The sequence below is a fragment of the Ambystoma mexicanum genome, chromosome 3q (genome assembly GCF_040938575.1).
Source record: "Ambystoma mexicanum isolate Mex_15411 chromosome 3q, UKY_AmexF1_1, whole genome shotgun sequence".
In the NCBI taxonomy this organism is placed as follows: Eukaryota; Metazoa; Chordata; class Amphibia; order Caudata; family Ambystomatidae; genus Ambystoma; species Ambystoma mexicanum.
Window position 1 is genome coordinate 961,916,538 of NC_090926.1, and position 25,283 is coordinate 961,941,820.

Below are 25,283 nucleotides of genomic sequence, written 5' to 3' on the forward strand. Positions count from 1 at the left end.
AATCGTGTTGATGGGATGATGGAGTACTACCAATACAAGTACACATTAGGTTTTACCGAAGGGAATGGTTAGCAGAGGTTTCTGCCATCAGAATCCTTGCCTTTGCATCTTGTTCTGAGCCACAAAAACAGAAATCTGCTTATAGGTGAAGAGGATCGCTTCACTGACATTTGAGGGAAATGATGAATAGATGTGTTTATCAATGTTACTGTAGGGAATAGCCTGGCTTCAAGATTAATATAGATGAGCAGTACCTTTTTTTAAATAAAATATTGCGGTCATTAATTGATACTTTATCATTAACACCATCTTTAAAAAAAAAAAAAGAAATCCACTATTCGCTCCACCTTGTCTGCTGTTCTCTCCAGCTCATGCCCTTCACCCACGTGTCTGCAATGCCTAAGTCAAGAGAGAATCCCATTTGGCTAAAGTAATGATCAAAGACTTCAGCATTCCTACCCCCAATTTTCAAATAGGACAGACGCAAAGTGGCTGAAATATCCATGACCCAATCAAAAGTATGATCATAGACTCCTTGAAGGTTGCTGCTACCCAATTGCACGAATGGGATTCAACAAGGACCCAGAACAGTTTCCAATGTTATCTCACAGCCCGGGCTACTTATATGAGATAGTTGGTCACCGTTCTTGGTTTATTTTGACTGCCTCTTAATGCATTACATCCTACTGAAGCTAGTGACACATTAGGGTCACCAATAGTTTAATGTACCTAATTACTAACATGTCACTACTGATTGCTATTAGCCTCTCGATGGAATCTAGTGACTGCAAGCTTACTTTTTTTTCATTCTGCACAATGTTCTTATCACTTAATCACTTCCCCTCATCACACCACACTACCCTGATTTTATTTCACAAATCTTTCTCCCTTTCACACATACTTACTCTTTCCACACGTGAAATTCCATGGACCCTCGCCATGCACCCTAACACCCGCACTGTCCAAATACCAGGGTTCTTACCCTCCTCATGGGGATTCCATGTACATCACAGCATGACAAAACGTGTTTCTGTCATGGCCGTCACCAAGACAGGCATAACTACTGAAGACACAGCCATGCTTGGTGCCCTTCAACAACTGGAATCAGATTATTGACTCCCTCCTCAATGGGGACCCTATAACCCTCTCGGGTACTTCAAACTGTCAATTCTCACCTCCCCACTCACATCAACTTAACCTTGACTCGTTACTGTCAGATCACACTCTCACAGCCCACTATGGCCAGCTCAACTGACCCACATCCATGACATCTCGTTTGAACTCCTCTTACTCTCCCTCACATCATACATCCTCTCTAGTAATCCTTCTCCGTCTGATCATTTGGTAATACACTTAAGCTTCCTCTATCAATCGAGCTTTTGCCAACTTCCCCTTAGCCCTCATTTCTCCCTTCAAAAACCAAAAGGCAGATCCGTTATCGTAACCAACCCTGGATCTCCCCAGTGGATTTCTGTTGGCTTTAAAAGTGGTCTAAAAACAATCATGCATCTTCATGTAAGACAATAGTGCACAGATCACTCACCTTTACAAAGGCCATCCTTGCTGCAGTCTACTGCCCTGGATTATGCTTAGTCCAAGTAATTCACCGAACTCATCGCCCCATTCAGATCCCCCACACCTGGATATTTCTCCAGGCCATGCTATTCCCCTCACTCTATTTCCTCTTTGATCTGTGGCAAAGACTTTAGATCTATTTTTCATGCAAGATTTGAGACACCCTTATCCCCTCCTCCTCCTACATCGAAATCATTTGCAACTTTGCCACACTATCTCTAATCTCGCTGTAATGGCCTGAGTTGCTTCCCACCTTTCAGCTTATTCTCCATCTCCTGGAACAACCATTCCTCCAATTCCACCAATCTTGTAGTGTGAGTTGCCCAAGATTCGAACCACAGCCCATTTCCCTTCCCCCTTTGCATCTTCCAACTAGGGAAGGTTCTCTCCTCATTTGACTGCTCCTATCACTTATGTGTTGATGTGTGACCAAGATCTCCACTTTCCCAGCAAGCTCTTCCATCCACTCCTCTCATATCTCGGTTTTCAGAATAATTGTCGCTGGATGGCTTTTTGTTGTGTTATTCTCCATTTCTGTTTATTGTCCTACGATTAACACAGGGGTGTGGATTAGAGCTCTACTTTGCTCCACACACCAAAGTCATGAATTTGCCAGCATATTTTGCCACACCTTTCATCCTTTGCCCCACTTTTGTTTACCACAGACCTTCTTTCACAATAACTCAAGGCCCCCAACCTTGGGATTCTCCATCACACGGACTTAAAACTTCACCAATTCATAACATGCACAGCAAACAAAGCGAAGTTAAACCTACTTATAATCTGCAAAATCTGTCCCCTCTTCACCTACCGCTACACTAAAACTCTGAGCTACATTCTGGTATACAGTTGACTTGACTACTGTGGCAGGCTTCTGCTGCACCTCCGGCTCTACTCTTTGTGACTCACCTTGAAAAATTTCAACTTTGCAACCTGCTGATGCATATCCTCCCTCACTCACTCTCATCACGCCAACCCATCAAATTCATGGCCAAGCATAACCAGTCGCTCTTTAAATTTCCTCCTCCTATTGTTTAATCTACTCACAAAAACAGCCTCTACATATTTCCAATTTAATCTAGAGTTACTCCCTGCTTTGTACATGGAGCTCCAGCTGGCTATCCCCTATCCCTTCTGCGCCACATCTCACTTCCGATTATTTTCTCTTCTCACATATAATCACTGAAATTCCCTCCCAAACATATAAAATATCATGACTATCCATACTTTCGAATCTGCCTTTAAATTCCATCCCCTATCCATGGAAGAGGACCTTACTCTCTCCCTCGATCGGCCTCTGTCCTACGTTTTCATTCTTCATTGAACTGAACATTTTGAGATTACCATAACTATATATTGAACATAATTCACATTGTGAGTCTTTGCTGTCCACAGTATAGGTCTTCACAGATTGCTCGCCTGCACTACCTCGATCATTACCCTCCTATCTACCAGTAGCATCTCTTGTAGAGCACCCTCCTTGGATGAGAAACAAAGCCAATCACGCCTGGTAAACCAGGAGAAAGAGAACTGCAGCCTCTGGCCAAACAGCATCACATAGAAATAGCAATTAATGCCAAGATGGTGACTTGATTTATAAACGTCCATGCCTGAATCACATGACGTGAGGCCACAAACAGAACATGTCGGGGAAATGAAAGGAGGTCAAAGAATATGCAACCAAAGGCGTCAAGCCGTTTGAGTTACAAGTAGAGGAAGTGAAACACATGAGGGGTATTGCTTTGGGAACCTGGAAGAGGAAACATAGAAGCTGGCTGCTGATGCATGGATGATGGTGGTCCAGAGAGCGCTGTAAGCAGAAGTACTCTAACGTTGATTGGACAAGTGGAAGACTGTACCAGGGATCCCTGCTGGTGGGGGACTGGGATGGGGGGGGGGGGGGAATTCAGAACTGCATGCTTGGTTGGGACATTGACAAACATACTAGCAGAGTAATTGGAGGAGTGATGGATGCTGGAAATGATGCTACAAGATCTTTGAGTGCTGGAGAGAAATAACTAATTGTGAAATAGGAGGATGGTGTCCCATGAGAAGCCAGAACAGCCGCCAATGTTGGAAATCTGCGAGCTAACTTGAGAGAGATGCGAACTAAGTAGGAGTACTAGTGTAGTTTGAAGAGACACCTGGGAGGTACAAGTAGACGAGTTGATCCTGGCGCTTCGTGTTCAGAAATGTATTCAAAGCGCCTAAGTGTTCCATAAAGGCTGGGGTTACTCTTTGAACCATAGTCATAAGGCCGGCGTGTCTAATAAAGACATTGAGAGAAGGATATCACACGCATTAAATTCTAGGAGCTGTAGCACAAGGACAAAAAACAAACATGCATGACCAATTATGAGAGAACGAGAGCCCTAACCATACATTACAAGAAGACGAGTCCACCAGATAATGCGAGAGAAAAAGAGGACCGACATGGCATTACGGGGAATCGAGTACATTTCCCAAACAATTGGCTAGAAAATGTTTAAATGAAAAGAAATGGTGTTCTGGCAACTTAAAAATAAAATCTATGACATTATTTTGTGAGCTTCGGTTGCTTGGTTTCCACTCCATAAAAGATTTTAAGCATGGCGTTTCCGAGGAGGGATCCACCAGGTGGGATCTGAACACTCTACAAGTCCCGGCGATTTTAGGATTTCTATCTTTTCTCACGTGGAAGTCATACCTTGTATTGGCACAACAAATGGACAGGCGCAATGTCAGCATCTATGTACATTCATTTATTACACCTGCGAATATTTGAGTAATGGAATGTTTCATGAGTCAGTTTGCTATTTTAATTTCCCTTTTCAAACCCGCATCACACTGCTTAACTCTACAGCAAAAGACAACGGAATCCCCCCCAAAGCAAACACTGGACAAGCTCATCAATCCACAGCAAAGGCAGAGACCATCCACGTATGACCATAATGCCCAGGCATACCACACAGACAGAGACAAGATGCACAACATGCATACACACCCCAGGGTTCACCCAGGCTATGTCACAAAAGACTAGATACCAAAAACATATAGAAGCTTCACCGCACACACGGCCTGCTTTATTATGACGTGCAAGACTCCAATCTTGCACTGCTCCATCTTTCAGACTAAACAAACCTAACCCATGTCCTTGTTCGGTCCAAAGTGCAAAACGTCTATGAACATGGCAGCAGTGTTGCTATACAAAGACCAATAACCCAAGTCTGTGCACGAGCAAGCCCATCTGATTTGTGGATTTTCAATGTAATGCAGGACTCCAGAAAGGGAATGCATTGATTGTCCAGATACATTTCCATTTATTTGCAGACATTGCTATGGAATAAGTGGGGAAAAAATCAGGGCATGTGCAATTCACGATAGATATATATATAGATATATATATATATATATATATATACATATATATATATATATATTCACAGATGTGATCCCAAAAAGCAGTGCACACCTCGTTTGGCCCTTAGGATTAACGATTAGCATTAGGCACACAAGTACATGCAGTTTAACTTTCTGGGTTAGGCAATTGTACTGGATGCAAGCGATATATATTCTCAAACTTTGCAGACATGTCTCCTGTACGTGGCACAGCACTAGTGTAACCCAATTCTGTTTATCTTTTGCCCAGCAGTAGATTAGCTGGTCCAACTCATCTTTTGATAAATGGGACACCTAGTCCCTCTTCCTCGCTATTAGCCTTGAACAACACATTTCAAACCCTAGTCCAGCCAATGGTCCATGATAAAGAATGTGTTTAGACTGAAAGTCTGCTCAACCCAGGGGTCGCCGTAACATTGAAGCAACCCTTCCCAAAAGTGATAGAGTGTTAGGTAGCCACCCATCTGTGTGATGGGACACAGTGATCATAACATGGAGGGAAGGGTTTATTTCAGACAGGGGAAAGGCAAGGACGTTCTGGGGATCAGAGGGAACCACCTACTCTGTGACAGAACCACTGGAAGTGGTATCCGAGGCATCCCTCAGAGTTATCTGAGCACTTCATGGAGGGTGCCTATTGCTGTCAGGGGGCCATGAGAGAAATTAAGACCTAGGATCGAGGAGTAGCAATAGCCCCATTTAAGCAAAGCAAAAAGAGGAGAAGGAGGGGACTCTAGGGGCCTCATTACGAGGAAGGAGGAAGCCATGCAGCAATTTGCGGATTGGCTACCCCCATTCCGGGTACCGGGTCCGGTTTCCCGGAATGGGGAAATAGCGGGCCATTCCGACCTTGGAGGGCCGGGGATTTCACCATTCCAGGAACCCAGACCCTGTACATCCCCATTCCCATTCGAGCCCCCATAGGGCTCAATGGGAATGGGGAGGATGCAAACAACGGGCCCGTTAAAGGCGGGCCTGTTTGCATACTGGTCTGCTCGCGGGACCCGATAAGGACGCCTGGTAAAACCAGGCGTCCATAGCGGGTCCCGCGAAGAGACCTCGTAATGAGGCGGTAGGGGGTTAATGGGGCCGTCAGCTCTACCGGCCACATTAAACCCCTACCGCCTTCATCGTAATGAGGCCCTATGAGTCATATCGCCATTAACGTCAGACACACTGCCAGAGAGAAAGCAGTAGGTGTCGAGGCTTTTATATCCATGCTTGAGAAACTAAGGTGCATGGGTCACAGACCCCCTACACAGACATGCGTATAATGAGGAGATGATGAGGGGAAGCCAGAAAAGCCAATACTAGCAGGGACTCCAAGGAATTTTCCAACGTTCATTCTGTGCAATCAGGTCTTGCAAGGGTCAGGATTTACACTTGGGCGGGGCAATATGTGCACAAAGGGAACTCAGTGGTGCGGCTTGCGAGAGGCTCACAATTCACATGCATGGGCCACCATTTCCCCGCCACCTGACCCCAAAATGGCAGACAGGATTTAACAACTCAGGCTGTGGAGACCAGGTTGTTGCAAATCCGAAATTGAAAATCATCTAACTAAGAAATTGAAGTAAACACAGAGAGAGATAGTGTAACTGTATTTTAAGGACCAATAACAAAGACAATGCAATCAGTGAAAAAGACTAAGAAGTCGGAAAACTTGCTGCCTCAAGCATCTAATTTAGACATTTATAAAAGAGTGGAGGCTGCAGAACCTTTTCTCGACTCTAAGGGGGATGATGGTCTGTTAGTTGAAGGAAGACCCACACCTGTGCCTAATTTATAGGTTTAAACCGGGTGGTGTATCAACATGGCTGGTGTTAACACCAGAAGATGAGAGTTCTAAAAACCATTGCGATAGAGTCAGACTGGAATGGGCTGCAGACTCGGGTGATGAGGTGGCAGCGGATGAGCGGTTAAAACGGGCCACCAAAGTCGCACGCAGAAAAAAGGACTTGGCTTTGAGGCGCATGCAGCAAAATATATTGTTTCACATCTATTGGACACCAATTAGAATGTAAGACTAGCGCTCTGGAATCGGATACCTTGTTGGGTTGCCCAAAAAAGAAAGGTAGCCGTTCCTATTCGATTTATTGATTTTTTACATTTATAAAGTGCACTAAGCCCAAGGGCATCAAAGCGCTGTTACAGGTAAGGCTACAGATGCATTGTAGAAAAATTGACAGTAAAATAGTAGGGGGAGAGCAACCCATGTTTTCAAAAGTTTGCGGAAGGCCCAGTAGGATTGTTCAGCTCTCAGGGCATGGGGGAGAGCATTCCAAAGTTTAGTTGCCATCACTTGGAAACTGACCCCGCACACCCTGGCCAGTCTAAATTTGGGCATGAGGAGCTGGTGGGCATAAGGGGTTCCGGTTGGTCTCTTGGACAGGGCTTTAGTGATCTTCTTGCAAGGTCTGGTGGCGCAGTATTAAATAGGCATCTATGGGTGATTGCCAGTGTTTTAAAGGTGACCTGATGCCTTATAGGGAGCCATTGGGCGTTTCTTTTTGCAAAAGAGATATGGGCATGCCTACGAATGTTAAGGGCTGAACAAAGTGTATTGTTTTGGATTACTTGTATTTTGCATGATGGCTTGGGCAATGGTGAGACAGCTGTCGGAGGAGAGGAATGGTCTGCAAGCGTTGATGAGCTTAGAGGTATGAGCTGCTTAGGAGCCGATGGCGTTAACGAATGAGGGGGAGTGAGGCATCCAGGTACAGTCCCAGAGTTGTTATTGACGGTGAGACAGGGATCGATAAGCTGTCAATGGTGAAGGAGGTAGAAGGTTGGTCAAGGTTTTTCAGCACCATCGGGGATGCCACTAGGAGGATTTCTGTTTTTTCCTCGCTAAGACACAGTGTGTGGCCATCCATGCATGGATAGTTTGGTATACTATGCTTAGTGTGTGTAGAAATCAGGACCCGGACCAGGTGGTTAGTTGCTGAAATTATGCTTTATTGTTATAACTCAACCAAATTAAATTATAGTCAATTGTAGTCCTTGAGAGTTACTTCACTTCTCTGGCCACCAGGGATATAACCTTCCTTCCTAAGCCTCCTGGGTGTCCGGATAGGCCCACCAGTCGTTCCTTCCCTCTTCGCCCTCTCCGTATGACTAGAAAAAGAGACAACGCGTTGATCAGTTTCCAGGCTTTTATGTGTTGTGAGTGACTTGTTTCCCCTCCAATAGGAACCTTCCACGTCTATCTTGCTTTCTATTGGCTGATCCTGCCACATTCCGCCTCCTTTAAAGGCTGCCGTCTGGGTCCGTGTTCCCTGATTCTCCCGCCTGCCAGGAGAGTTCCATCCACCTTCCTGTCCATGCTCAGAGGCCCCTCCCCCTCTGGAAGACCTCGGCGTCCCCCCTTTTCCCTCCATGGGGGTCCACGCTCGCCCACTCCTGCCGAGCGAACCGCACTTGCAGAGCGGCCCGCCTCGCCTAGCAAGCCGTCTCTCTCTTCTTGTCCGTTCGGCGGTGAGAGGAACTCGCCGGGGTGCGCTTGTCTCTGCTGCGCAGCTGCCTGCGTTTCCCGCCGCCTCACTGTCTCCAGCCCTGACCCCGGGCCACCACCCGCGACGCCTGCCACGGCGAACCAAGGTAAGGGTTGGCGGAATGTGCGGGTAGCTTCCTCCTCGCGGTCCACTACCACGACCCCAGGTTCTCCTATTTCCCCTCCCATGACAGGACCCACCTCACATCTCCCCATCACAAACCCTGGCCGATTGGGCAAGGGAGCATTCCTAGACAGATAGTCGGCCACCAGGTGGAATCCAGCCGGCTTGTGTATGGTAAGGAAATCGAATGGTTGCAGTGACAGAAGTCATCGAAGGACACGCTGGTTGGTAGCCTTATGCTTGGCGAGCCATTGTAGGGGCGCGTGGTCAGTATATAATGTAAAGCAATGACCCAAGAGATAATATTTGAGAGATTCCACAGCCCACTTGATGGCCAAACACTCTTTCTCCACAGTCGAATAGGCCTCCTCGCGAGGAACAAGTTTCCTGCTTACGAAACAGACCGGTTGAAGTTCACCATCATGTTCCTGCGAAAGTACAGCACCAAGACCATGGTTCGAAGCGTCCGTCTGCAAAAAAAAAATGGTTACGGAAGTCGGGCACCGGAGTACCGGATTCGAGGTGATCCTTTGTTTTAGGACATCGATAGCTTCCAAAGCCACAACGTTCTTGGATAGATCAGGAGACCCTTTATTTCTTAAAGCATCGGTTAAGGGGGCTGCCATCGTGGAGAAATCAGGGATAATCCTTCGGGAATAGCCGATGAAACCTAAAAAGGCTCGGATTTGCTTTTTTGTAGTGGGTGTTGGGATCTCATGAATGGCTTTGATTTTTGAAGTTTGGGGTCGTAACGTGCCTCTACCAACTAGATGTCCCAGATACTTAGTTTCGTGCGCACACATCAAAGTCTTCTTCGGATTGATGTGTAGGCCTGCCTTGTCTAACTCAGCCACCATATGATCCCTCCAGGTCGTGCTATACACGACAATGTCGTCCAAGTAAGCCGCTGCATACTTCTCATGGGGGCGTAGTACGACGTCCATCAATTTTTGGAAGGTGGCTGGAGCCCTGTGTAGCCCAAAAGGTAGAACCTTAAATTGATATAGACCTTGGTGAGTTGCAAAGGCGTTTTTTTCCCGGTCTGTGGTTTTCAAGGGGATTTGCCAATAGCCTTTGGTTAGGTCCAGCGTACTCAGGAAGTTGGCGGATCCTAGGCTCTCCAACAACTCATCCATCCTTGGCATTGGATAGGCTTTGTATCTGGAAATGGTATTTAACTGTCGATAATCCATACAAAACCTAATCGTACCGTCCGGCTTCGGTACCAGTACTATCGGGGAGGACCATGAGCTGGTGGATGATTCTATTATATCCATGCGGAGCATGTCTTCCACCTCGTTTTTGATGACTAGCATTCTTGCTTCTGGAATCCGATAGGGTCTTAGCCTGACAGTCTGTCCGGGATCAGTTCTGGTCTCATGTTCGATTAGATCGGTTCTTCCTGGTAAGGCCGAGAAGGCCTTTGCATAGGGTGACAATCTGGCCAAAAGTTCTGATTTCATGGAAGGTGTCAATATGTTTCCCCATTGAACGTCTTCCAGCTTGCCCCATTCACGATTCACGTTTTGTTCTGAGCCATCGTCACCGATCTCCATCATTGCTGCTAATATGGGTGCGGTCCATGCCTTTAGCAGGTTCACATGATATACCTGGTCCGGTTTTTTTCGGTAGGGTTGGTGGATTCGATATGTCACCGGGCTGAGGACCTCTTTAACTTCATAAGGACCTCTCCATCTGGCCAGGAGTTTGTTCGTACTGGTAGGTAGGAGGATCAATACTTGGTCCCCTACCTTGAACGTTCTCATCCGACTTCCTTTGTTGTAGGTTTTCTCCTGGTTTAATTGGGCTTGTCCTAAATTCGTCTCGGCCATTAAACAGAGTGTTGTCAGATGTTCTTTTAGCTCTTCTGTGTACTCCGTTAAGGAAATCTCATCTGAAGTCTCCCATTCCTCCTTTACGAGATCCAATATGGTTCAGGGTTGTCTTCCGAAAAGGAGCTCAAAGGGAGAAAAGCCTGTAGATGATTGCGGGGTGTCCCGTAATACCATCAAGACCAAGGGTAATATTCGTTCCCAGTTTTTCCCAACAGGTCCTGTTACTCTTCGTATCATCTTCTTGATTGTTTTGTTATATCTTTCGACTAGGCCATTTGTCAGGGGATGCTACACTGAGGTGCGTAGCTGATGGATCTGTTGTCTCTCGCATACTTGCCGAAGTAGGGTGGACATGAAATTGGTCCCTTGGTTGGTAATAACTTCCGAGGGTAACCCCACTCTTGCGAAGAAGGGTATGAGCTGGTCGCATAACTGTCGGGCTGATGTTACCTTCAAGGGGAACGCCTCGGGATATCGCGTAGCATAGCCAACGATGACTAGTAGATACCTGTACCCTCGGGATGCGGGTTCTATAGGTCCCACAATGTCCATGCCCATCCGTTGGAAGGGTACGTTAATGAGGGGCATCTTCTGTAACGGGGCCTTTGCTGGTAAGACGCCACTGGTTAACTGGCAAGTGGGGCACGCCTTGCAGAACCGAGCTACTTTACCATATATGCCTGGCCAATAGAACCGTCTCAAGATTTTCTGCTGGGTTTTCAGGGAGGCCATGTGACCACCACAGGGGTGGTTATGCGCCAACTGCATTATGACCATCCTATGTGGTTTTGGTAATACTAGATGTTCCTTTACGTTCCCATCATCCGCTTTGTATTTGCGATATAAAAGTCTATGATGAAACAAGAAGCCAGGTCCCTTCGTTACGTCTGGATCCATCTCGTTAGCCGCTCTCTCTCGGGCTACCCGAAGGGTGGGATCAGTCAGGGTTTCCCCTCTCAGGGAATCTTCATGATCTTCGGGTTTCCAATTGATTGGCCGACTCATGCAACTGGCTTGACACCACTCCAATCTATTCCGTCTTTTATATCCTGGAGGGTTTCTGGGGTTCCCTTCCTTCGTGGCTTTGTTGTTGAACCTGCTCCCTCCTTCCTCCTCTAGGGCTTTTAGTGCTTTATCAAAGTTAGGCAGATCTGTCCCTATGACTACTGGGGTAGGCAGGGTAGGAAGGAGGGCAGCCTTTAACTGAGTGGTTTCGTGGTTCATCTCTAACTGTATCTCCTTCACCGGGTACGATTTTACGTCCCCATGAATACACCTTATCGGTATAGAAATGTTAGACAAGTTAGGTGTAGTACTCACGGTTGGAGATATGGCTGTTTGTCTACTTCCGCTATCCAGCAGCGCCCGAGTTGGCCGACCATCTACCCTTATATCCACGATGTAGGGTCCAGGGCTGCGTTCTTCCGGATGGGGTTTCATATAGCCAATTTCCATGGGCTCTGTCGTCTTCCTTCTGGGGCAGAACCGGGCGATGTGGCCCCATTCACTGCACTCAAAGCATTGGGGCTGTCGAAACCCCTGGGCCATAGGAGACTGCTTCTCCTAATATCCCGGTTTCCTCTCTTCATGTTTCTTTGTGGCTTCCTCTGGTTGTCTCCATCTGATGGGGGTCCCTCTTGGCCCTTTTTGTACTGGGTGTTCTATGCTGGATAAGGTCATCCTTCCTAGGGTACTAGTTATGGGAAAACGGCTATACCCGGCCTTTTGATAAGCCGACGCAATGTCCACTGCTTCTGCCAATGTAGGCCTGTGGTGTTGCCTAACCCATCTTTGCATTGGGCCTGGCAAAGCTTCGATGAACTGTTCCAGTATTATTCTGTCCAGGAGCGGCTAGTTAGCTGGTGTAGGTGCCTGGATCCACTTCTCCGCCAGATCTTTGATGCGGTAATATAACTGCCGGGGGCTTTCCCCACTCCTTAGCTTTGTGTCCCTTAGCTGGATACGGTAGGCCTCCTCATCCAGGCCTAAACGGTCCAGTACGGCTGCCTTGATTTCACAACATGGAGTGTTGCCATTGGGGTTCACCGCCTGATATGCTCCCTGCATCACTCCGGATAACAGGGGAGCCACATATTGTCCCCAACGTTCAGGTGGCCATTGCGCATTTCTCGCTATTCTTTCAAAGCTGGTGAAGAAAAAGGCTGGATCTTCCCCTTCCTTATACTTCTGAAGCAGGGTGGACGGCACCATGGGCTGGTTCCTGGAGCTGGCTACCGCATCCGTAAGCCTAGTAATGTTCTCGTGTTGTTTGTCCTGGGCCGTAGTTTGCAAAGTGCCCTGCAACTGGATGGCTTGCTGGAATGCCTGGCGGTTAGCAGCCGCTTGCTGTGTTTGCAGCTCTATTAATTGCTGAAACTGTTGCTGGCCGTCCGTCAGCGCCTTGATTAGGGTCTCCATCGCGTTGTCGCTAATCCCACCTTTGTCGCCAATGTAGAAATCAGGACCCGGACCAGGTGGTTAGTTGCTGAAATTATGCTTTATTCTTATAACTCAACCAAATGATATTATAGTCAATTGTACTCCTTGAGAGTTACTTCACTTCTCTGGCCGCTTTCCAGGGATATAACCTTCCTTCCTAAGCCTCCTGGGTGTCCGGATAGGCCCACCAGTCGTTCCTTCCCTCTTCGCCCTCTCCGTATGACTAGAAAAAGAGAACGCGTTGATCAGTTCCCAGGCTTTTATGTGTTGTGAGTGACTTGTTTCCCCTTCAATAGGAACCTTCCCCGTCTACCTTGCTTTCTATTGGCTGATCCTGCCACATCCCGCCTCCTTTAAAGGCTGCCGTCTGGGTCCGTGTTCCCTGATTCTCCCGCCTGCCAGGGGAGTTCCATCCACCTTCCTGTCCGTGCCCCGAGGCCCCTCCCCCTCTGGAAGACCTCGGCGTCCCCCCTTTTCCCTCCATGGGGGTCCACGCTCGCCCGCTCCTGCCGAGCGAACCGCACTTGCAGAGCGGCCCGCCTCGCCTAGCAAGCCATCTCCCTCTTCTTGTCCGTTCCGGCAGTGAGAGGAACTCGCCGGGGTGCGCGTGTCTCTGCTGCGCGGCTGCCCGCGTTTCCTGCGTCCTCGCCGTCTCCAGCCCTGACCCCGGGCCACCACCCGCGACGCCCGCCACGGCGAACCAAGGTTAGGAATGGCGGAATGTGCGGGTAGCTTCCTCCTCGCGGTCCACTACCACGACCCCAGGTTCTCCTATTTCCCCTCCCATGACGTGACCCACCTAACATCGTGCCAGAGTCGACAGTGTTTACCTTTGGGATTGTGTCAGCGTGAAAAGCTTCTGGACAGAGGCATTTGATGAGTTGGATTTGTATGTAGCTGTGAGACAGAGGACCAATATTAGATCACTTTGGTACTGTAAAATTTGACAGCCCACTTACCTAGCAGTCTAAGGCTTTGGATTTATAGAGGGCTGATCGCAGCCAAATTACACATTTTTAGAGTCCGGAAAACAGGGTAGAAGCCTACTTTGGCTGATCGGCTCGTGCCATGGATATATGCAAACGTTATGCAGAGAAACATCTGATGAAAGGGACACATATACAGAGTCATGATCACTTTCAATGATCTGCATGAGTAGCGTTATAAGAATGGATTTTACACTACCTTGGTTCCTGAAGATGTGGAATCTTTGACCCCTACTTGTCTTGTTTTCCTTTTCTCTTATGTGTTTGTCATAATCTGATCTCTGGATATTTGTTGTACGTTACTTGGATTCTTGAACCAGCCTTGGCACCGCACATCAGCACCGTCATGCACATTTATACATCAGTTACTTTGGATGTTTTCCTGTCAACGATTAGTCAAGATGGCTCAATCAGGCCTTTGCATACAAGTGGGCAGATTGAGCGTTATACGCTTGGAGGTATGCTGTTGTTCCAGTAGGTGTGTACTAGGCAAAAAGTGCAGACAGAGGCCACTTGAGCCAGAGATGCGCAGTAGGCAGGGGGTGCAGCAGCACCAAGGAGGAGAGAGAAGCTATACCAGTAGATCCATAGCTGGAGCGAGGCTGGGACTAGAGGGCAGGCAAGATGGAAAAGCGGGTGGCCCATCGTTCAGGCAGCTGAAAAACCCTTATAAATATGGGTTCAAACATGTACATAAAGAGTAAGAGAAACATATCTGAGTGATGTAATCGAACTAGCAAGGCCAGCTGCCAAGCCAATAGTTCTAGGTAGAGGGAGTTTAAATTCTACCCAGAATTAATCTATTGGGTGTGGCAAGCAAATACCGACACAGTTCAATCATACTAATGGTAAGGAGTGTAAGGTTTTGCCCCGGTAGCGGAATGAGCCTATCACCTAATTCCTTTGGGGACAGAAATATGTCCACCTCAAGTCACCAGCCTCATGACAAGACAGGTCCACACTGTCTGGTCAAGGAGCCAGCCATTATGTGGTTCCAAGCATCTAAAAAGAAGTGTACAGGGGCAGTCCACTCCCAGAGACTGAGTTGGGTTAACACTGTCCTGAGCAGACACCTGGGACCCTTTTTCTATTGCAAGAGTGGGGGTGGACATTTGACATCTGATTGTTTATACTTGGGCATTTATACTTTTAGCATGCATTGTTTTGCTTATAGTTATCGCCTCTTACGTTGCCCATACTCTATTGGCCACAATTCAACCCTACTTTTCTGCACCCTAAAAAAAAAGGCCCGAATGTCAAACTGTTTTTTTTCTTCTTCTGTGGCAGCCGGTGAGGCGTCATATGAAACTTTGACTATACCAGGGTTTTGCTCTGTAAAGTTGAAATGCTCTGGGGTAGATTGTAAAAACTGCAAACTCACTCCACTGAAATGACTTTCCAGCATCAAAGTTCTTGTGGGAAAATACTCTTGTCTGGATGTACCAACCTCAGGCATGAACATTTGTGCTCACCACTAGTCATTGGCTAGTGAAAGTTGAGGCTTGGAAAGTAAGAAATGCTGAGTTGCGTTCAAGTGGGAAATTTAGGGGATAAGTGACTTTCTATCCCTGGTAAGTTGCTTGCAACCTGAAAAAGTGCTACCTTGCTAACCTAGGGGGCCTACACAGCCGCTTTAGGATTTCAAGTTAGATTAGGTTTCCTTAGTGCCTGCTTGTGTTAAGTCTGCATGGATGGACTCTATTTGTGTAGAGTTTAGTCCCCAAGTGCTTCTCTTCCTGGCGGATTGGAATATGGGGGGAAACACGCATACCTAATATTCTCGTTGTCTTTCTTGCCGCACCTCAGGTACTGGGCTCCACCAGGCTATTCCCCACACTCACTTTGTATCAGGTGGGCTGCCATATTGGTCGACTATACTGTGACGAATCAACTTCCCGGATAGCAGTGCTCCAGGGGTCTGTGGAGAAGACGCAGCGCCTATGTGCATACAGCCACCTACTGTCTGTTTGCAAATGGCCTTTCGGTTTGTGAAGTAATCATCTATTGGTAGGTACCCTGTTGGCTTGCTGTGATTACAGCAAAACATGTTAGTTGCCCAGATATCATCTTAGTACCGGGCCACACTACCAACTTTTGTCAAGTTCAACCCAGCACCAGGGTTGCATATTTGGATAGTAAGCAGCTTTAAACACTTAAACGAATGCAAGCTTTTGGTCTTAACCAATGCAATCTGCTTGCACTTGTACGATCTGAACGGTCCATGCCTTGAAGATCGTCTATCGTTTCTTCCCTGTCTCGCCTCCATGCATAGTGACAGCCCTACGCCCTTGGAAAAACTGCAGAATCGTCGTCAAACTTATTTGCTGTTATCTACACTGTTAATTGTGTTCTATGCACTTCTCTGCCTGGGCAGACTTGTATCGTTCAGAAATTCAAGGCCTCTTAATGACCATTTATTCCCCTTGTTCCCTCCCTCCTTGAGCGCTTTGAAACACTTGACTTGTGTATTGGCGCTTTACAAATACACATTACTATATCATTCTAAATACGTACATGTGACCATCTTTGAAAGAACATCTACAATGTACATCTAAATTTATGACAGCTAGCACCCAACATGATATTTATCTCTAGGACTTAGGATCTAGAATCTACAAGAAAACCTTCCTTCTCAAAAGTATTTTCTTAAGTGAGTTTTTTTTTAAACATCCCTTTTTAGTCACTGGAGAAGAACTAGAAGGGTTACGCTTGACAATATAAAGATATACACAATTGGTTAAGAGATACTAGAAAGATGAACAACCACAACATGTTGATGTTCCAATACCTGCTAAGGAACAAGTTACTTTCCTGTAACTGTTGTTCTCCAGCATGGGTCTGGCATGGATTCACATGCTCATGAATATTCCCAGTCGTCAGGCTGGGAATCCTCGGTAAAGAAAAAAATCAGTATCAGTTTCGTTTCTGATCTGTCTTTCTTAGTAGTAACCAATCAGTGATCTCTGGGTCATACTGCCCCCAGCCAATGACTGCCCTCTCCCTAAGCCCCTCCCCTGGCAGCCATCCTCAGATTTGGTAGCACGTAAAGTGGCAGTATGACCAAGTGAAGAGCCGCAGAGGGGAAGGAAGGAGGGTTCGCATGTGAATCCATGCCAGACCCATGCTGGAGAACAACAGTTACAGGTAAGTAACTTGTTCCTTCTCCAGCATGGGGTCTGGCATGGATTCATATGCTCATGAATATAAGAATACATAGCAGTATACACATGCAGAACCACGGGAGGTGGGAACAGGCTCAACATTAAGCAATACAACAACTCAACATTAAGCATCTCTTACCTCCTCACCAGGCTCACCTTAAGCGAACAGGTTGTGCAGCACTGCTTGGCTGACCCTGGACTCCTCCCTGGAGTCCCCATCGACGCAGTAGAATCTTGTGAAGGTGTGCGTCGACCTCCACGTAGCAGCCCTGCAGATGTCCAGAAGGGGCACACCAGACAGGAACGCCGTGATAGCAGCGATCGCTCTGGTCAAATGGGCTCTCGGATGGCCGGGCAGCGGTCGGTTTGCCAACCGGTAACAGTGCATGATGCAGCCAGAGAGCCATCTGGAAATGGAAGCCTTCGACAGAGCCTTCCCTTGATTCACAGGTCCAAAGTTCACCAACAGCTGTGATGGCTTCCGAAAACTCTTCATGCGGTCCATGTATAACTTCAGCGCTCTAGCTAAGTCCAGCGAGTGCAGAGTCCTCTCGGCCTGCGACGAAGGAGACGGGAAGAAAACTGGCAACACCAAGGGCTCGTTGAGGTGGAAGTCCGACGGCACCTCGGGCATAAAGGAGGGGTGCGTCCTCAGCACCACCCTCATGTCGTGAAAAGTCAAGTATGGAGGCTTGCAAGATAGGGCCTGGATCTCTCCCACTCGTCGTGCGGAGGGGATGGCCACGAGAAATGCTGTCTTCCACGACAGGAACTCCAACGGTGCCGAATGCATAGGCTCGAATGGGGCCCCAATGAGCCTGGTCAGCACCACGTTGAGCTCCCACGCCGGGGCAGGGGCCTTCACCGGCGGGAACGATCGGAATAGTCCCATCATAAATTCCTTCACCAGACGATGAGACCACAAGGACACCCGTCCTGTAGTTCTGGTGTATCGGGAGATGGCAGCCAGATGTATCTTGATGGAGGCGTGAGCCAGTCCAGCTTTGGCCAGCGACAGTAGGTACGGCAATACTTGAGGGGCCGTAATCCGCAGAGGGTTAATCTTCTGTGCACGGCACCAGACAGAGAACCTCTTCCACTTATGTCCATAGCATTTGAGAGTCAAGGACGCCCTGGCTTTTGCAAGAACCTCTCTGCAGTCAGCCGGGATATCGTACCCTCCAAACTCTGGTGCTGCAGGAGCCAAGCCTGCAAGTTCAGCGACTCCGGGTCGTGATGAAGAATGGCGCCTCCTTCTCTGGAGAGAAGATCCGTGTCCGTCGCCAGCTTGACAGGTCCGGGAACCAGATCTGTCTCGGCCACGCCGGTGCGACGAGGATCATCCTGCACCTGGACCTCTTGATCTGGTTGATGAGACGGAGCAGCAACGGCAACGGAGGCAATGCGTACAGGAACCGGCCGTCCCAAGGGAACGAGAAATCATCGGCCATGCGCCTCGGCTGTGTGAACCTGCTGGCGAACCTCAGGCATTTGGAGTTCGCCGCCGTCGCGAACAGGTCGATCTGGGGTTTGCCCCATCATAGAGTCGATCCACCTGGTCCTGGCGTAGTTCCCACTCATGGCACGAGCGCAGCTCCCTGCTGACTAAGTCGGCGATGGTGTTTTTTATTCCTGCCAGGTGGAAGGGAACCAGAAACATCCCCTGGGCGACGGCCCAGTGCCACAGATCCTGGGCCTCCTTGGATAGGGCTGGGGATCTGGTGCCTCCCTGCTTCCGGATGTAGAACATCTTGGTGGTGTTGTTGTCGGTGAAGATCCTCACCACCTTTTCCTTGAGGGACGGAAGGAACGATTTGAGCGCCCAGAACATGGCTCGTAGCTCCAGGATGTTGATGTGGAGAGACCTCTCCTCCGGGAGCCAGAGGCCTCTTGCGTGGAGATCTCCGGTGTGGGCCCCCCATCCCTCCAGGGAGGCGTCCGCCGTCACCGTCTCCTGATACGCCGGGGTCAGAAAGTCTGTGCCTGCCGTGAAGTGCGCACGGGTACCCCTCCATAGAATCGCCCGACGGAACTCCTTGTCGAGCGGGATCCTGTCTTCGAAGCTGCCCGCCGCTTGAATCCAGCGGGCGTCGAACTCTTGTAGCGGACGCATCCGAAGTCTGCAAAGGGGCACAAGGTAGATGCAGGATGACATCATCCCGAGGAGGGACTTGATGGACCTCACCCTGGCCACATCCGTGGCTAACAGGCGCTGCACCTTGCCCAAAATGGCCTTCTTCATCCTTTCTTCCGACGGAGATGCCAATCGCTTCACTGTATCGAGCTTCGCTCCCAGAAACAGTGCCACCTGCGACGGAACCAGGTGGGATTTGGGGTAGTTGATGGCGAATCCCAGTTCTGTGAGCAGGCAGACGGTCCACACCCTGTGTTCGACGGCGAGTTCTCTTGACCTTGTACGGATTAGCCAGTCGTCCAGGTAGGGGTAGACGCGGATCCCTTGCAGGCGCAGCCGCGCCGCCACTGGTGCGAGGCACTTGTTGAACACCCTGGGTGCCGACTTCAATCCGAACGGCAGGGCTCTGAATTGGTAGTGACGCCCCTGGACTACGAATCTGAGGAACTTTGTGTCCTTTTACAATGGGGATGTGGAAGTAAGCATCCTCCAGGTCCAACGACAATAGGAAGTCGCCCTCCTCCAGCTGTCCCAGCACGTGCTGGAGGGTGACCATCCGGAATTTCTGTGCCTTGATGTACTTGTTTATTTTTTTTTTTTTTATTTGATTTGATTTAGCTGAATTCAATCAACTTTTCAAATTTACATATTTATACAATTAATAAAATGAAATGTTGCAAATAAATAAATACATGGTTCATTATTTGATACAAAATTCGCATTGGTACAAAATATAAAAAAGAACATGCGAGCGATTTAAAATCACATATATACATTGAATTTCAAATAATCACATGTTTATATAAAATCTTCTCGATGCGAACCCATAATGATTTCATTCTCCCATGTTATGGCAAAATAGAATTAGATACATTGTGTAAAATTTAGTCATACCAGTTTAGAGATGTATTTCTGTTTGTAAAATGGTTTCCAGGAAATGTACCATTGATTTCATGATTGAAAATCTAGGACTGTTTACTAGGATACTCCATATCTCCTTTTCATCTCGGTCCACATACAGATTTATAAGTTCGGTAAATTGTTTTGATCGTAAAGATTTTAAGTGAGGACATGTCACTATCAGATGTTGCAGTGTTTCTATGGTGGTACCAGATTTACAATAACGACAATAAATCTGTTCAACATCTATCATTTTTCGTCTCGCCAGAACTTCTCTTGTTGGCCATAAGTTCAGTCTTACACGTAAGAACTGATTTCTAATTTTAGCCGAAGGACACCTCCGAAGATAGCTAGTCATTTGTCCCAGACAGTTAGAGCGAAAGATGTTTATATTGAAATCTTTATACCTTGCACAATTTTCGTAGTTATGAATCCACGCCCATTGGTAGTATCTTGTTTTGGCTCTAGTTGGGTTCTCTATTAGATTCTGTAGAGAGATGTTAGCTTCCAATAGAGTGTTCAAAACTAGATTACGCCATTTATCGGGGAAGTACTGATTTGATGAGATTAGATAGTTAGCAACTGTGCTTAATATGTTATTATTAGACACTCCAAGTAGGCATTTGCGAAAAAAAGCACACATGCTCCATTTGACCCTACTGTTTATTGATTTGATACCTAGTTCGAGTCGAAGGAGCGGCATAGGGACGCAATTTGGCAAATGGAGCACCTTTCTCCAAAAGGTCGCCTCCATTTTATTCCACATCTGATCATTGGTATATAACTTGGATTCAGCACCGTATGTAAGTATAGGACATACTTTTTGTTCATAAAATAACAATAAATGATTTAAAGAAAATTTACCATACTTATAAACTAAAATTTTTTTTTGCCTGAGATACAAGAGATATGAGTTTGGTTTGTAATTTTTTTGAGTGGAATTGATCATTCACGCTATTTTGAACGAAGATACCCAGGTACTTATATTCTACAACTGTGTCCATCAGTTTTTGCTGCAAGTACCATGCAAAGTTTTGTAGTTTGCGTTTTCCCAGGGACCTGCAGATCATAATTTGCGATTTCTCAGTATTTATTGATAGATGATTCTCCAGAGCATATTTGGATAGCGCAGATAGCAAATTCTGTAAACCCACAGGAGTTTGAGAAATTAGCACTAAATCATCAGCGTAAAGTAACCACGGGATGCGCTGTCCACCTATCTCGGGTGCATCTGAAAGTATTTGACGAAAGGAGTTACCCATATCAAGAATAAACAAATTAAATAGAAACGATGCCAAGATGCAACCTTGTTTTAGTCCAAGCGAAGTGGCAAAAGCTGCAGAAAGAAGACCCCCAATGGAGAGTCTTACACGCATGGAGGTGTCAGTATGTAGCTGAATGATTATTGCTAACAAGGAGGTAGGACATCCCAGAGTCTTTAATTTATGAAACAGCAATTTACGACTTATAGAATCAAACGCTGATTTAAAATCAATAAAAGCAAAATATAAGGTTTGTTTCCTAATTGCATATTTAGATTTGAGCATGTTTAGCATTATAATGTTTGGAAGTGTACCCAAACCGCTAACAAAACCCGATTGCAGGGGATCAATTTTGGAATCTCGAAATGCCCACTCCTTCAACTGCTTCAAAATAATTCGAGAAAATATCTTCCCAGGCACATCAAGGAGCGAGATAGGGCGGTAGCTTGCTGGTTTAGTCCGCTCGCCCTTTTTATAAATCGGAACAACAATTGACTGTTTCCAGGACAAGGGAATATTCTGTGTTGCATTAATGGTTTCAAATACCATGTACAGAATGTCGGCCCAGATTTCCGGGAAACATTTGAGTTGTTTATTCGAAAGGCCATCTGGGCCAGGAGCTCCCGAGTTACTCGCTTGCGATATGCATAGAAGGATATCATCTCTATCGAACATGATATGAAAAGGTGAAAGCGGACCCGGGCTAGCTATGCCCGATTGATCCGATGGAGCAGTAAAAGCAGTGGAGTAATATTGGATCTTGGACCTTGTTTAACTGACGAAGGTCCAGGATGGGGCGCCAACCGCCTGTCTTCTTTCTGACGAGGAAGTACCTTGAGTATACTCCGGAGCCCTGGAGCCTCTTGGGGACAAGCTTGATGGCACCCTTCTTGAGCATCGCCCTTACCTCCAACAGCAGTTGAGGGACGTGATTCTCCTTCCTGGCCACGGGAGGAATGCGAGGACACTTCTTTTGAAATTCTAACGAGTGTCCGTGGGCCAGGGTGTCCAGCACCCAACGGTTGGTGGAGATGGACTCCCACACGCTGACGAACTTCATCAGCCGGCCTCCCACCGGGGTGCTTCGGTGGGGGCCCGACACTACAGCCGGTTCAGTCATGCTTGGAAGAGGCCTTGCCGCCTTGGCCTCCTTGACGACGGCGGCGAGACCCTCCTTGCTTGCCGTGACCTCTGTAGGCCTTCTGGGACGAGGAGCGGGCCGACTGGCGGTACGTAGAAGAGGAGCCACCGCTGGATTCTTTGGAGGCTCCCTATCTGCCTCCGGATCTCCGAAAGGGCCGCCGTTGTTGAAGGACTCCTAGGGCTCGGGCTGTCTCTGTGTCGGTCTTGATGGCCTGGAGGGACTCATCCACCGTCTTCCCAAACAGGTTGCTGCCGTCGAACGGCATATCCAACACTCTGGTCTGGACGTCCTGGCAAAAGTCTGTTGCCTTGAGCCATCCTCGTCGTCGAAGGCAAACCCCGTTGCCCGGCTGGCGAAATCCGGTATCGGCAATGTCCGTTGCCACCGTTATGGCGCAATCCGACGCCACCTCACCTTCCTGCAGAATCTGTAGGGCCTCTGCCCTCTTGTCGCCCAGAAGGAAGTCTAGCAGGGGAGCTATCTTGAACCAAAGCTCCCTGTCGTAACGGGCCACAATCGCTAAGGCATTGGCCGCCTTAATCGTCGTCGCTGCCGACGAGATGACTCGTCGTCCCATGGAGTCCAACTTCTTGCCCTTGCTGTCTGGCGGGGAAGTGGAAGTTGAAGCCGCCACACCTGCCGCTTTCTTCCTGGCCGCTGCCGAGATGACCGAGTCTGGCGTAGGCTGGGCCCTGAGACACAAGGGGGCGGCGTCGGGGACCCGGTACTTCTTCTCGTACCTGCCCCTTTTGGCGGGTGTCGTTGAAGGGTTCTTCAGGATTGCCAGCCCTTTGTCCCAGATGTCATCGAGCAACGGTACCGCGAGGACAGTCTTTCTCTTGGCCTCCTGCCGTTGGTAAAGGAAGCCTTCCTTTTTCTGTTCCTCAGGCCAGAGTTGGAAGAGCTCGGATGCCCTGGCTATCATGGCGTGGAAAGAGCCAATTTCGTCGGGTGGAGAGGCTCGGGGAGGGGGGGTGATGAAGGAATGTCCGTTGTAATATCGCCACCGTCGTCGTCCGTCCCCGTCGCCGTATCATCCCGAGGGTCCGGTGAGGGGGATGAGGGGTCCACAGGCCTTGTGGGCACGAAGGGCGGTGCGGGGTGGACTCTCCTCCGCTTGTTCGGAGGGCTTCCCGACGGTCCTGGTTCTGGATCCTCCATTGGGGTCCGTGGTAACATCATCCTTATCTCAGGGATCACCAACAAAATGGCCGCCGAGCTATCCTGGGGCTCGAGCAAAGGCTGCGACGGGCGAGATGGCTGCTCCACTGGGCCCTCGTCGTCGCCATCGTTGCTATCTTTGATCACATCAGCAGGATCCTTCCCCTGGGATCGAACCTTCTCGAACCTCTCGTTGAAGCCTTTCACGGTTTCCACCAGATCCTCCTCGGAGTCTGAATCCGAGTCCATAATGGCCACCGGCCCCCCCCCCCTTTTTCCACCAGGGTCTTCACTGGGGTCTTAACGATGGGCTGGAAAGAGGATTCCCTCCACAGTGGCAGGGAAACTCTGGGCCCCGAGGCCGCATCCACTGGCGTAGTCTCCGCCGGCTTCGCCAGTGCCGCTGCAACAACCTCGATAGAGGCCTTTGCCGGTTGGATCAAGGCCCTCACCACCTTAGGTGCATCCTGGGCCTTTGCTTTGGGGGGAGGGTCATCGCCTCGCTCCCCATAGGCTCCCTTCGAGATCGACCGGGGCCTCTCCAGAAGCTTACCCGGGTTCTCGGATTTCCTCTTCCCCGAACCAGAGCGCTGGCTCGTGGTTGAACGTGCCGGGGAAGTCGCGCCCTGCTTGGCAGCCGAACAGCCCGACCTTTTGGCGCTCCCGATGCCCGCGGACTCGCAGTGCTTGGCCTTCTGTTGGGCCCCCGTCGCCAGGGCGCCCTCACAGGACTTAGAAGACCGTTCAGACGTTTTCTTCGCCTTCTCATCTGCAGTGCCCTTCTCCAGCCAGTCGGAGAGGCGGGAACGACGATCTTGCTTGGTCCGTTCCGACAGGTTCTTGCAGAACGCACAGTCCTTCTCCACGTGCGTCTTGTCCTCATGAAGGCAGTAGAGACATCTCGAATGCTCGTCCTCCTTGAAAACATTTTGCAATCCGCAAACCGGGCAGCTCCTGAACCGCTTGGATCCGGGAGTCGAGCTTCCCTTGTCCTGGGCCATGTCCGTTGAGGTAGGCCTCAGATCTTCCAGAATCCTCCAGAAAGCGTAACTCAACGAAAACTTCACCCTTGAGGGGCGTAGAAGAATTACGAAACGGGTCCCTGTTATCGGAAGTAGAAACGGTGGAGCTTGAGGCTCGATTAACCGAAAAATGAGAAATACTCCTGAAAAAGCGAAAAAACGCAGTAAAATCTCGAGAGCTAAGCACGATGACTCCCAAAACTTGAACGTGCGGTAAAAATCGGAGGATGGCTGCCAGGGGAGGGCCTTAGGGAGAGGGCAGTCATTGGCTGGGGGCAGTATGACCCAGAGATCAGTGATTGGTTACTACTAAGAAAGACAGATCACAAACGAAACTGATACTGATTTTTTCTTTACAGAGGATTCCCAGCCTGACGACAGGGAATATTCATGAGCATGTGAATCCTTGCCAGACCCCATGCTGGAGAAATGATGTCAAGCAATAAGTAAATGGTTGATGGATGGAGGTATCAACCAATCTAAAACAAATTGTACTGCGGCACAACTAGGATGTCTTCCCGAACATTAAAACACCTGCTGGCAAGGTGTGGGCTTATCTGAAACCCAAAGCATAAAAAAGGGATTCAACTAAGTATCATTTTAGGCATCCGGAATTAGCCCAAAAGAACAAACCATCAAAACTGGTTAAGCGCAAATTAGAATATCCTA

At 48.4% G+C, this 25,283-nt stretch overlaps 1 protein-coding gene across 2 annotated transcripts in view; it reads right to left on the bottom strand.

The window, feature by feature from the left end:
• SLC39A11 (solute carrier family 39 member 11) overlaps positions 1-25,283 on the bottom strand; it is a 2,648,929-nt gene that overhangs the window by 844,364 nt on the left and 1,779,282 nt on the right. The gene's annotated exons all lie outside the window — the stretch shown is intronic.